This window comes from Corvus brachyrhynchos, unplaced genomic scaffold, assembly GCF_000691975.1.
Source record: "Corvus brachyrhynchos isolate BGI_N302 unplaced genomic scaffold, ASM69197v1 scaffold544, whole genome shotgun sequence".
Classification (NCBI taxonomy): domain Eukaryota; kingdom Metazoa; phylum Chordata; class Aves; order Passeriformes; family Corvidae; genus Corvus; species Corvus brachyrhynchos.
The window spans coordinates 2,092,114-2,105,050 of NW_008238325.1; the positions used below are offsets into that span (position 1 = coordinate 2,092,114).

General features: G+C 51.6%; 1 long non-coding RNA gene across 1 annotated transcript; it reads right to left on the reverse strand.

Moving 5' to 3' along the window:
• Window positions 1-1,417: 1,417 nt before the first annotated feature.
• On the reverse strand, window positions 1,418-12,511 carry LOC108446772. The gene is made up of 3 exons (XR_001862070.1): window positions 12,164-12,511; window positions 9,321-9,429; window positions 1,418-1,676 (listed from the first exon to the last, which is right to left on the reverse strand). It is a non-coding gene; the product is annotated as an uncharacterized LOC108446772 (long non-coding RNA).
• Window positions 12,512-12,937: the final 426 nt, after the last annotated feature.

The following is a 12,937-nucleotide window of genomic DNA, read 5'->3' on the forward strand; positions in this document are numbered from 1 at the left end:
CAGAGAGCGGGGGCAGGGCCGGGCAGGATCGGTGCCGCTGCCGAGCGGGAGCACCGGGAATGTTGATCCTGAGATCCGGGCTGTGGTTAAAGGGGAATTCACGGGTGTCTGCAGCTCTCACTGGTGCCCTCGTCTGACCCCTTGGCCCCAAATGGCCCCAAGTGACCCGTGGATCAATTAAAAATCACTCCAACGACCTCAAGTAACCCCTACGACCTCAAGTAACCCCAATCAGGGCCTCAAATGACCTCAAGTAACCCCTATGACCTCAGGTAACCCCATCAGAGAATTCAATGACCTCAAGTAACCCCAAATGACCTCAAGTAACCCCTGCCGGGAACTCAAAAAAACTCGACCAACCCAAAATGACCTTGAGTAACCCCTATGACCTCAAGTAACCCCAATCCGGGCCTCAAATGACCTCAAGTAACCCCGGTCAGGGCCCCAAATGACCTCAAGTAACCCCTGCCGGGAACTCAAAAAAACTCGACCAACCCAAAATGACCTTGAGTAACCCCTATGACCTCAAGTAACCCCAATCAGGGCCTCAAATGACCTCAAGTAACCCCTATGACCTCAAGTAACCCCGGTCAGGGCCTCAAATGACCTCAAGTAACCCCACTCAGGGCCACAAATGACCTCAAGTAACCCCTGGATCAAGTAAAAAGTACTCCAATGACCTCAAGTAACCCCTATGACCTCAAGTAACCCCAAGCAGGGCCTCAAATGACCTCAAGTAACCCCTGAATCAATTTAAAAAGACTTCAATGACCTCAAGTAACCCCTGTGACCGCAAGTAACCCCGGTGAGGGCCCCAAATGACCTCGAGTGACCCCAAATGACCTCGAGTAACCCCTGTATCCTCATTAATGCCCGTTTCCCTCCTGTGACCCCACAGTGGCTCCTCTGAGGGGTTTCATTCCCCCTCAGTTGCTCCCCGTGTCCCCCACCAGGACCCTTTGGGGTTCCCCCTTCCCCCCCATGCCCTGGGCATCCCCTTTTGTCCCCCAGAGCTGTCCCTGGCTCCCCCAAAGCCCTGGGGGCTCCGCTGGGCCGGGGTGTCCCTGCTGGAGTCTGTTCCCTTTCCTGGCCCCTCCAGGCTCTGGAATGTTGGAGGTGGCAGCTCCTGGAGCCCCCGGTGCCACCAGGGACAATTCCAGGTGCCAGAGCCTGGCAGGGCCACCGGGGCCTCCCTGTGCCACAGCCCCCCAGAGCCCAGCAGGGTGTGCTGGATGCGCCCCATGGGAGGGAGGGACGTTGTCCGTGGGGAAAGAACCCGGGCATTTATTGGTGTGCGCGGGGGCAGAGGCACCGCTGGACCCGGACATTGCAATCAGTTCCTTCGTTAACAATACCTGACGAGCTCCCCCAGTTCTACCCCAGAACTGCGAGGGAGATGCACACAATGGAATTCCAGAGTTGTGCCATGATGTGGTCAACTTTATTGCTTTTGAAGTTTTTATTTATTTATCTGTATTTCTTTATTTCTGTAAGTGCTGTGCAAGAGCTCTCAGATTCTGCAGAACGTTCTCGTGGATCCCCTCAGATTCTCCTGCTGGGTGGCAGCTCTGTGTCCTTCTCGCTGCTGGTGGCCCAGAGCCTTTATTCCCTGATTCTCTTGGAATGTGCCTCGTCATTAGGAACTTGGTGGAAATCCTTCCCCATCAGCTCCTGCACTGTGAACAGGAATCCACCAGAAAATTGCCAAAACCGTTCTGAAACAGCCCCAAAGCCAGCCTGCAAAGGACCCAGGAGCTGGGCCAATGATCCCAGAGGTTTTTCCAGCCTTCCCAATTCCATGGTCCTGTGATTAAAGCTCAGGACTTTTTCCTGGGACACAGAGGGCTCTGACATCCCCCCTGTAACTCCCAGGTGGGGTTTTTTGGGAATTATCATTTTTTTCCTGCAGCGGCTGCTGCAAAGCTCAGCCCGGAGCCAAAATCTGTGAAAGCTCCGCTCCCACAGCGACTGCAGCTCGCTGTAAATGTCATTTTTCATATTTAATCACCCTGGCTGGCCCCAATATTTACAGCAGGAGCCGTTTGATCGGGGAGTTCAATGTATTTATGGTTAAACATCCCACCCAGCCCGGATATTGGAGGAGACGGAGCCAGAGGCACGGACGGGGAATTGCGCCCAGCGTGAGCTGGGAATGGAACTGCACGGGGAGGTTGGGGCTCTGCTTCTCCCTGCAGGATGTCTGAATTTCATTTTTAATCCTTGGTGTGAAAGGAGCTCCTGTCAGGGGTGCCTGGGTGGATTTTATTCATCCGAGCTGGGGGAGAAACACAAAACCCAAAGGAAAAAGCAAGAGAGGAACAAAAAACTCCCCAAACTACAAAACCCCAAAAAAATCCCAAACAAACAAACAAAAAAACCCACCCAAAAAACCAACAACAACAAAAAAACCAACACAAAGAAACCCCCAAAAAACCAACACAAAGAAACTCCCAAAACCCCATCAAAAAAACCCCAAAAAACAACAAAAAATCCCTAAAAACCAAAACAAATTTTAAAAAACAACCAAAAAACAACCCGAGAAAGGAACCAAAAAACCCCCAAACCCCCCAAAAAATCAAGAAAGGAAGGAAAAATTCAAAAATAAAATGAGAGCCAGTGAAAAGGTTTTACTTTGCTATTTATATTCTTTCCCCATTTTATTTTATATTAATAAAATATATATATATAATATATATAATATATATAAAATATATCATATATATAATATATATAAAAATATATAAAAATAAATAAATATATATACACATTAAAAATATATACACACACATCTGAATTCATGAACACAGTGATGGGGTCTGAACTAACCCTCCCCAGAGACAAGATTTGGAGTGATGTACAGACTGTTTTTTAAATTATCAGACCTGCTTTCAATAGCAGTCACAAAATTCAACATTTAAAGAACACACTGTAGCAAGGACATCTCACTGCCTATAACCTGCTCATGTCCAGCTTACAGAGCAGACACTGATGATCTGCTCTACATCCCTCAAGTTCCTTCTGTCTGCTGGTTTTGGCTGGGATGGGTTTAATTTACTTCCCAGTATGGAAGGGTGGTTTGGATTTGCTGAAGCAGCCTTTGGAAAATGTAATTCCCAGAGAATTAAAAATGCATTTCCCCCCCACCCCCCCAAAAAAACCCCTTTCCCATAAAGGCACTAAGAATCCCCATCTCAGACTGGTTTGGACTGGGAGGGACCTCAAAGCCCATCCGGACCATGGGCAGGGACACCTTTCCCCATCCCAGGCTGCTCCCAGCCCCAATGTCCAGCCTGGCCTTGGGCACTGCCAGGGATCCAGGGGCAGCCACAGCTGCTCTGGGAATTCCAGCCCAGCCCCTCCCCACCCTCCCAGGGAACAATTCCTTCCCAAGATCCCATCCATCCCTGCTCTAACCCACTGCACAACCCCCTGGAATAACCTCACTCCTCGGTTTCTCCATTTGCTGTGCAGAAATTGGGGTTTGCACCATTAATCACCGGGGCTCTGGAGCAAGGACTCTCCTCCTGCTTGCAAACAAGGGATCAGCGTGCTCGGGATATTCCCAGAGCATCTCAGGCTCCTCCTGCCCATCCCAGCTGGATCCACACCCCCAGGAGAAGGGGCAGTGCCCTGGAAGCCAAAGGCACAAGCTCCTAATGCTCCAGAGGAGCAGTGGGCAGAAATACAGACAAATATCGGCCAGCCCCGGTGCTTCCAGCCAGGATGAAAATACGAGGCACAACATCCCCCTGCTCCGTTACTATGGAGATCCCACAGAGGACAGAACAGCACGGCACAGCCCTGGGGATGAACCAAAGCTCCCAGACAAGATCCTGATCTGCCCATCCAACAATTCCAGGCGCAGGGAACACCAATCCAAAGGCAAAAACACGAGGGAGCAGCAGGGCTCACCCCGAGCATGCCAAGGTCAAACACATCCCGTTAATTAACCAGGGGCTGCTGGCTGGAAACTGCCCCAAATCAGCCCTTCTGGAACTGCTGTTGTTCTGTGAGCCTGTGGAATTCCAGGCTCAGGCCGCGCTTCCCACTTTTCACCCAGGAAACAGCCCAAGAACTCAGCCCATGGCACTTAAAATTTTAAGTAGAATTCCTTCTCTGCTTATTCCAGGGGGTCTCAATTGTCCATTTCAAATCCATTTCTGGTGCAAAGAATCCCTGCAAATCTCCAAGCATTCAGGAAAGACGCCCAACCATAAATGGATGAAATATCCCTGGGTTTGTCCATCCACCTCTCACATCCCAGCAGCAGGGAAAGCTGCTGGATAACCCTGCTCCAGGGTTGCTGCAATCAGGGAAGACACTTCTCTGGGATTGGAGCTGTGGGATAAGGCAGGACACACAGCTGCTGATTGCTGTTTTCCTGGGAAACGGGAACTGTTGGGATTTGGGGGCGGATGGGGTTTTGATTAACTCCAAACTTTTCCCACAAGCAGGAGACAGGGATGACCTTTCTACATAGGGAAGCGACAGCCCAGGAAAAGATTCCTGGGAGTCCTGGGCAATTCCCAGCCCACAGGTTTCTATCCTGCACAGGAACACACTCCCAGGTCATGGAAAACTCACGGACAAACCCCAGGGAGACAAGCGACAACCATCCCTTCCCTATCCACAGCCCCGCCTTGTCCCAGATCCCATTCCATGAACAGCTCCTCAACACCCACCTGAGCCAGGCTCAGGAGGCCACAGGGATGTGCTCCCTCCTCCTCCTCCTTTTCCCACTTATCTTAAAGCTTCAGGGATTCCAGCGGCCTCCAAACCCTGCTGGGAGCAGGATCTGCTGCTCTCAGGTGTGGCACAACAGCAGGGAATTGCTTTCCTGGGAGAAGATCGAGGTGGCTTCCCATGGAATCCCTCTGTGGGCTTTTCCTGGGCTGCAGTTTCCTTCCCGGTACAACTTACCCCATCCCTGGCACCTTTCCCAGGTGCCTTCCATGAATCCTGCCACCTTTACGATTTCAACCAGGATGCAAAACCCCTGTGAATACTCAGGTGCCCAGCCCCAGCTGCACCCAGTAATTCCCCCAGGGAAATTTCCCTCCTGCCATGCCGAGCTCCCCACCTCATTCCCAGCGGGACATTACACCTCCAAACGTCCCAAATTCCCCTTCCCAGCTCCTTTCACCCTCTGGCACGGGCTCACCCATCCACGCCCCTACAGTGTGCACCGGCAAAATGTCTTTGCCCAGGCCCTGCATGGAAAAAGGGAGCAGGGAAAATTCCATGCGGGAGCCTCTGGTGCTGCTTCCTGCCGATCCAAGCATTTTGCTGGAGAAAGCCTTGGGAGCACGGCAGGAAAGGCAGGGAATGATGGATCTCACCCAGCCACCGGCACCACAGCGAGGGGTGAGATGGAGGGAGCGCTCCAGAGCAGCAGATGCGCAGGGGCTCCCTCGCATCCATCTTCCACACGTTCCTGCTCCAGCCGAAATTCCTGCTCCAGCTGAAATCCCCGCTCCGGGCACACACAGAGGGCAACAGGCACGGCTCACCCTCCCCACCCCCACGGCTCTAGGGGCTGTTTTTCCAGGTGAGGAAGTTTTCCTCTGGGATTTATCCCTGCATTTGTCAGGAGGAGACTGCTGGGTCTCAGCTCCGTGGATTTGCTCTCCAGCAGGATGTGGATGAGCCCAGCTCCACCTGTGGCTCCATCCTTTTCCATGGAGACACTGGAGAATCCCTGCTCCAGCCCTGCCAGCAGCATCCAGCCCGCCGGGAAATGAGGGATACAAAATCCACCCTGAGCCCCAGGAGCCCAGCCCCCCTTCCAAAGCCTGCTTCCCATCGCAGGCACACCCAGCCACGGGAGCAGCACATTCCCGATGCTGGGAATTCCCCTCTGGCTCTGCCCAGGTCCCTGTGGTTAATTCCTTGTGCCTTCTCCTCGCGGGTGGATGTTGTTTAGGAGCAGTAAGGAATATCCAGGCGGGGTGGAGGAGAGCAGGGTTCCCGCTGCATGGAGATGTTTGTTGTTTATTCCTCTTCAAGTCTCGTTAGATTAATCTGTTCTAAATTACCCCATGCTGCCAGGCACAATTATCGGGATTTATTGGGATCATGCCGGTGCTTTATTTCCCTCGGATGGGAGGCGGGGGTTGCTTCTCCAGTGCTCCCAGGAAGCTGCTGCTGCTGCTGGAGCAGCATTCCCTTCTCCAGAGGGAACAACTTTCAGCTCAGGCTTCTGTCCACACTAATTCCTTTTATTTTTTTCCCAGCAGAGAGGAATCACAGAATCATGGAATGGTTTGAAATGTTAAAGCCCATCCCATTCCATCCCCTGTGCAGGGACACGTTCCCTTATCCCAGGCTGCTCCAAGCCCCATCCAGCCTGACCTTGGACGCTGCCAGGGATTTGGCAGCCCCAGCTGCTCTGGGCAAGGACAGAATTCCTGCCCCCCGAACATCTTCCTGCCTCTGTTTCCTGGGTGGAAATGGCTCCTCCTCAGACATTCCTCAGGCTTTCTAGGAGTGACACTAACACGGAAATAAAGCCTCCCGCTCCGTGCTGTGTAAAAAGACTTCACCTCATTCCTTTAGGAAAACCCCACATTTTTGTTCGAAGCTGCAGTTCCCGTTATTACATTTAATTGGTGCCCTCAGGGGCTCAAACCGAGCCCGGCTGGGCTGACATTTAATTATTTTCCACCAGGGCTCGTGAGGGAAAGGTGCAATTAGAGCAGGAGGGGCTGGTGCTGACTCCCACCAAACAGACCTGGAGGGGTTGGGGCAGGGAAGGGAACGGAGCTGGGAAGGGACTGGAGCCCCAGGAGCGGCTGAGGGAGCTGGGAAAGGGGCTCAGGCTGGAGCAAAGGAGGCTCAGGGGGGACCTTGTGGCTCTGCACAAGTCCCTGACAGGAGGGGGCAGCCGGGGGGGTCGGGCTCTGCTCGCAGGGAACAGGGACAGGAGGAGAGGGAACGGCCTCAGGCTGCAGCAGAGGAAGTTTAGGTTGGATATTGGGAATAATCTGAGCATGGAAAGGGTTGTCCAGCCCTGGCACTGCTGCCCAGAGGGGTTTAACAGCCCTGTGGATGTGGCACTTGGGGGCAGTGGCCTTGGCAGAGCTGGGGATGGTTGGACTCAGTGACCTTGGAGGGTTTTTCCAACCTGAACCATTCCATGATCCTGTTATCCAGCAATACCAAAGCCAGGGGCAGAATTGGGGTTCTCCCTCTCCCCGGGGGGGCTCTGGGCACCTCCTTCCCACCCCAATGAAATGAGAGCAACAACACCTGCACGAGGGGCTGGGAACCCATCAGCTGCTGCTTTAAACAACACCTCTGTAAACAACATCACCTCAAACAACATCACCTCAAACAACATCACTCTAAATAACTGTTTCTCCCCTTGGAAAGGGCCCCTCCCTCCTCCCAGGGAAGAGCATGCAAGGTGCTGATGTGGGAGGAAGGAGGCAGAGCCTGTTTGAACCCCCAGCACCCCCAGCATCCCCACAGATCCTCCCTCCCCAAACGCCTGCACTGTGCAAACGCTTTGGAACTGAAATGTTTAATCAGGATCTCCCAAGAGGAAATGCAGCCACGAGGAAAGAAAGAGCAACTTTTTCATAGAGGAAGAAAAAAAGGGCCCTTTGGAGTAAAACAAATGATTCTCTACCAAAGAACGGCCCGGGGACACGGAGCCAATGGGGAGCTTTTGATGCCACAATCCTGCACTGAGATTAATTCAGAGCTCAGCTTTTACCCCAATTATAAATCTCCCTCAGCAAGTAAGGAAATAGAATTTATTCTCCTCTGAGAGCAGACTGAATTCCAGCCTTTCTCTGTGAGTTTTCAGCTATGGAGCTTAAGGACAATCTAACAAAATTATCTCAGTGCCGCTTTCATCAAATCTCTATTATGTGAGTATTATGCTTTTGATTTTTAGGCCGTGCCCTACCAGCTGTAAGCAAATTACCTCAGGATATTCCCACTTTTCTGCCATTTAGACAAATCTCCATTTCCTCTCCTTTCAGGGACAGAGAGGAAATGCTGGAGTCACCAGGGGCAGTCTCCCAGCAGGGACAAAACATCGATTAAACTTTAATCCAAGCAGTTCCACACAGCCCCACGATCTTTCCCGAGCTCTGATTGTTCTGCTGAGGTCTCTCCATGACCCCTGGGAGTGGGAACATTTCATTTCCACGGATAATCAGGTTATCCAGAATAACCCAGCATTGCAGAGACACCCTACAAACATGTGCTGCACACTGAGCCCCTGTGTTTGTGATAAAATGACCAAAAACCAGGAGAAACCAAAATTCCAGTGGTGCAGAACCATGGGATGGAATCCCTCGCGCTCCTCAAGCCCTCAGACTCCCTTGGAAATCCAAACTCCTGCTGTTTCCCTCTGGGGTATTTGACCCAGCAAACACAAACCCATATCCAATATTTCTGACATCCGGCACGCTGAGGCCTCATGTTTACAGTGAAATAACCAAAAACCAGAAGGAAACAAAATTCCACCAGGGTAGATCCAGGGGATGGAATCCCTCATGCTCTTCAAGCCCTCAGACTTCCTTGGAAATCCAAACCTGTGCTTTTAACTCCTGCTGTTTCCCTCTGGAATATTTGACCCCAGCCCATATCCAATATTTCTGACACCTGGCACGCTGAGGCCTCATGTTTACACTGAAATAACAAAAAACCAGGAGAAACAAAAATTCCATCAGTGTAGAGCCAGGGGACAGAGCTCCTCGCACTCCTCAAACCCTCAGGCTTCCCTTGGAAATCCAAATCTCTGCTTTCAGCTCCTGCTTTTCCCTCTGGGCCATTTGACCCAGCCCACACAAGCCTATCCCCTATTTCTGGCACTCGGCATGCTGTTATTTTAAACACAGTTTCAATAAACTCCCGGGGTTGATGCAGTTGGAGGCCTGCAAACAAACGAGCTCATTAAACACCACGGGCACTCAGCAACATCTCCGGTGGCCAATCCCAGCTCGGGCAGGGCTGTCATTTATAACTTCGATCCCCCCAGCTAAAGTGTTTAATCTGCTCATAAACATCAATCTCTGATCTTTATTGCCCCATTCTGCAGCCTGAGCACAAAACCTGCTCCAATTAAGCCCCCCCAAAGCGACTCTCGCAAATAAAGACTGACTTTAATACTCCACAACAGAATTCCCTGGGATCCGTCTTCTATTGAAGCGTCCCTGGAGCTCAGGAAGAGGTTTGGAATGACAAAAGCATCCCCAAAGGGCTGGGGAACAGCAGCTGGGGAGCTGGAGCTGCTCTGGGACAACGCAGATGTCACCAGGAGGTTACGGAGCGTGGTCCAACATTCCGGGTGACATTCCATAACTCACCCTTAAAAACGATGGGAGATCCCATTAAGCTCCAGTTGGCTCCAGGCCCTCGTTCTCCACTCGCCAGGGAAATGGAATGGTTGGGAATGATGCATGGAGCAGGGGAGGACTGCCAGGAAAAATAAATCAGAGGGAGCCCGTTAACACCTAATGATGCCAGGCTGCCGTTAATTCATTCCCAATCCAAGGAGCTGTTAAAGAAGCCACTGGAATAATGATTTTCCTCTGGATATCAGCACGGCTCGGAGCTGGAATCTGCACCCACTGGAGCATTAGATGTCTTTCTGCAAGGTTCTCCTGGGAAAGAACATTTTCCAGTGGAGATGGATGGTAATTAAGAGCCATTGTCCCAGTCCAAGGTGGAGAACTTGAAGAGTGCCCCTCATTCTCCCCACATTCCTGCAGGAGCCCAGGGAGAGGCAGCAGCCGGGACATGGAAATCTGCTGGTCCCAGTTTTTAACAGGATTTGCTGGGTTTCTGCTGCACAAAAGGAAATGTAAACCCACAGTTTACTGTCCAAGAATTCCCTTAATCCCAGATCACCTGGAAGATGATCTGTGGGGGAAAAAAAGGTCATTTTGGCTTCACTCACCACTTCTTTTTCCCTGAGAAAACAAGACAAATGAGTCATGGAATATCCTGAGCTGGAAGAGACCCCCACAGGAATCATCCAGTCCAACTCCTGGCCCTGCACAGACACCCCAACAATAGAGTGGAGCAAGGAATGTTTCCCTATGAGGAAAGGCTGGAATGAGCTTTTCTGTTGGGTTTTTACACCAACATTCACGTGAATTCCAGAGGTGTCTGAGCAGATGGAAAGTTTAGCGGAGTCCCCATCCCTGGAATTGTTCCAAAACCCATGGATGTGACACTTGAGGGTGTGGTTCAGCGGGGAACGCGGAGCTGCTGGGCTGAGAGTTGGACTTGATGAATTTAAAGATCTTTTCCAACCCTTAGGGATTCTGTGATTCCATGATTCTATGAGACTATTCCAAGCCCTGGGATCCTGGGAGGTGCCTGAGCCAGCCCAGGGACTGATCCCCGAACCCAAGGCTTGGCCCATCCCTGTTTGTGTCCAAAGCTCCATCCATCCCTCCCCATGGATCCATGTTAACAATCCTGGAGCGCACACAACCCCGGGGAGCTTTGCTTCCCTGAAAAATGCTTTGTTCTGAGCCAGGAAAATACATGGAGGCACTTAAATTCCTGCCTTTTAGCCCTGCAGCTCTGGGAATGCATTTGAGTTCCTGATTCCAGCTGCTGCAGCTCCTCAAAGGGAACTTCTCCAGTGAAGTGTCCGGCGTGTCCATGAAGCAGCTGGGACAGGGATCACATCAGCAATTCGGGAAGTGCTGCTTTCAATCCAGACACTGCTTTCCACCTCAAGGCAGAAAAACGTGGATGAATCCCCCAGCAAAGCCATGCCCTGAGAATGTGAAACGTTGCTGGCAGTGCTGGGCAATCCGGAACGTGCTCCTCGCTGGAATGAGCTCCTGAGCACTTTGGTTCATCGGGAGGCCAATTGCTAACCCTGTCAGGCAATATTCCAGTGATGGATACCAAAAGGATGTCCAGGGTAATCAGGCTCTGTTCCTGAGGGCTGTAATTGGGTTAAGCTCCTGAACGAACCCTTCAGAGCAGCAGCCTGGGCAAAGGGAGAGCAGGAAATGCAGGAGGAAAGGAGGAGGAAAAAAAATTATTCCATGCAAAGGGATAAATTTGAGTCTGTGGGTTGTGCTCTTCATGTGACACCTTAAAAATGATTAATGGGAATAGAAATGTCACAGAAATGTATGGATATGGCATTATGGAAGTGACCATGATGCCAGAATCATGGAATTGTGGAATGGTTTGGATTGGAAGGGACCTTAAAGCCCACCCAGTGCCACCCCTGCCATGGGCAGGGACACCTCCCACTGTCCCAGGCTGCTCCAAGCCCCAGTGTCCAGCCTGGCTTTGGGCACTGCCAGGGATGGGACATCCTTGGAAAAATCCACTCCAGCACCTCCCCACCCTCCCAGGGAAGAATTCCTCTCCAACATCCCATCTAACCCTGCCCTCCGGGGGCCATTCCCCAACCCAAGGGCTGCAAGTTCAGGATACTCCGAAACACAGGATGTGCTCCCTCTTCAGCCTCCTACTGCCCTGAAAATCCCCAAACCAATTCCAGGACACGCAATGCCCTGAGCCAGCTCACCTCTGCTCTCAGCCCCCCATTTTCATTTAACTCCCCCATTACAAAAGGAAAGGCTGTTGGATCTGCTTTCCCCTCCAGCAGAAGAAAGCCTGGAATTCCCAATTCCAGCACTGCCAGTGAGAGATTTTTCCTGGAGTCAGCTCTAAACGAATATTGACATTATAGCCAATCCATTACATGTCCCTGTGTTTACATCAGGACCCACTGGCAGGACAACCAATCCATCTAAACGTGGAGCTGTTGGATTTCAGTGGAGCCTGGGAACGCCACCTCTCCCTTCCCCTTTTCCCTCAGCTTTCCCTGTGTGTATCCATCACTCCTCACATGTTTCATAAGCTGGGATGTCGCCTCCAGTCTCCCTACAAACTGCTTGGAGGGGTTGTTTCGATCTAAAAGGCTGAGAAATTTGCTTTAGGGAGCTCTTCTAAGCAATGTGTGTTCTGATGGATGAGAAAGTCAAGGGTTGCTCTGAATTTCGTCTTCATGGGGGGTCTGAGATGCAGGATGGGCAACGAGGGACACCCCAAAAACCTTCTCCGGTCCAACAAATTCAAGCTGATTTCCTCCTGCTGCTACACTGTAAAACAAACCCCCAAAGACCTATTTAAAAATATCAAATAATATTGGAAATACACACAAACTCACCCGCAGACATTCTGGGAACACAGCAGAATTTTTAACGAAGTGCTGAAGTCTGGAGCTGAAGGGAATTCCCATCAGGATTTAAGGGACACCCGAGCTGTCCCTCTGGGTTTGTCCCAGCCCTAAAGGAGCATTTCCCCCCAGCTGCCATGAGGCTGCTCCGTCCTCGTTCCGGCTGCCAGCAGCAATGGGGATGTGCCAGCTCCTCCGGGCTCAACCCCTGCCATTCCCAGCTGCTCTGTGCCCACGCACAGCTTTGTAAACACGGAAACAACTCAATTAATTCAGGGCTAACGTTGATTGCGATCATTTGAGGAGCAGCCCCGTGTTTACAGATCCACAGCTGTGAAATCCGAATCCCAGGCAGAGCAGCTTGGTCAGGGGAAGCAGAGCAGGAATTATTTCCTTCCTTCTGTTTCCTGGCAGGCCCCACCTTTCACTTGAAGAACAAAGGGATCCCAGCCCCAAATCCCAAAGGGACAAGGAGGTTTTCCTCCAAAGGTCAGGTCCAGCTGGATCAGACAAAGCTGATCCACAAAAAACTCCCCAAAGCCACTCAGAAAGACACGGAATAGCCACAGAATCCCAGAATCCCTGAGGCTGGAAAAGAGCTCCAAGACTGAGTCCAAGCTGTGCCTGATCCCCACCTCGTCCCCAGACCAGAGCACTGGGGACATGTCCGGGAATTCCTTGGACACCTCCAGGGGTGGGGACCCCAAACCTCCCTGGGCAGCCCTTGCCAAGGCCTGAGCGCCCTTTCCATGGGGAAATTCCTGC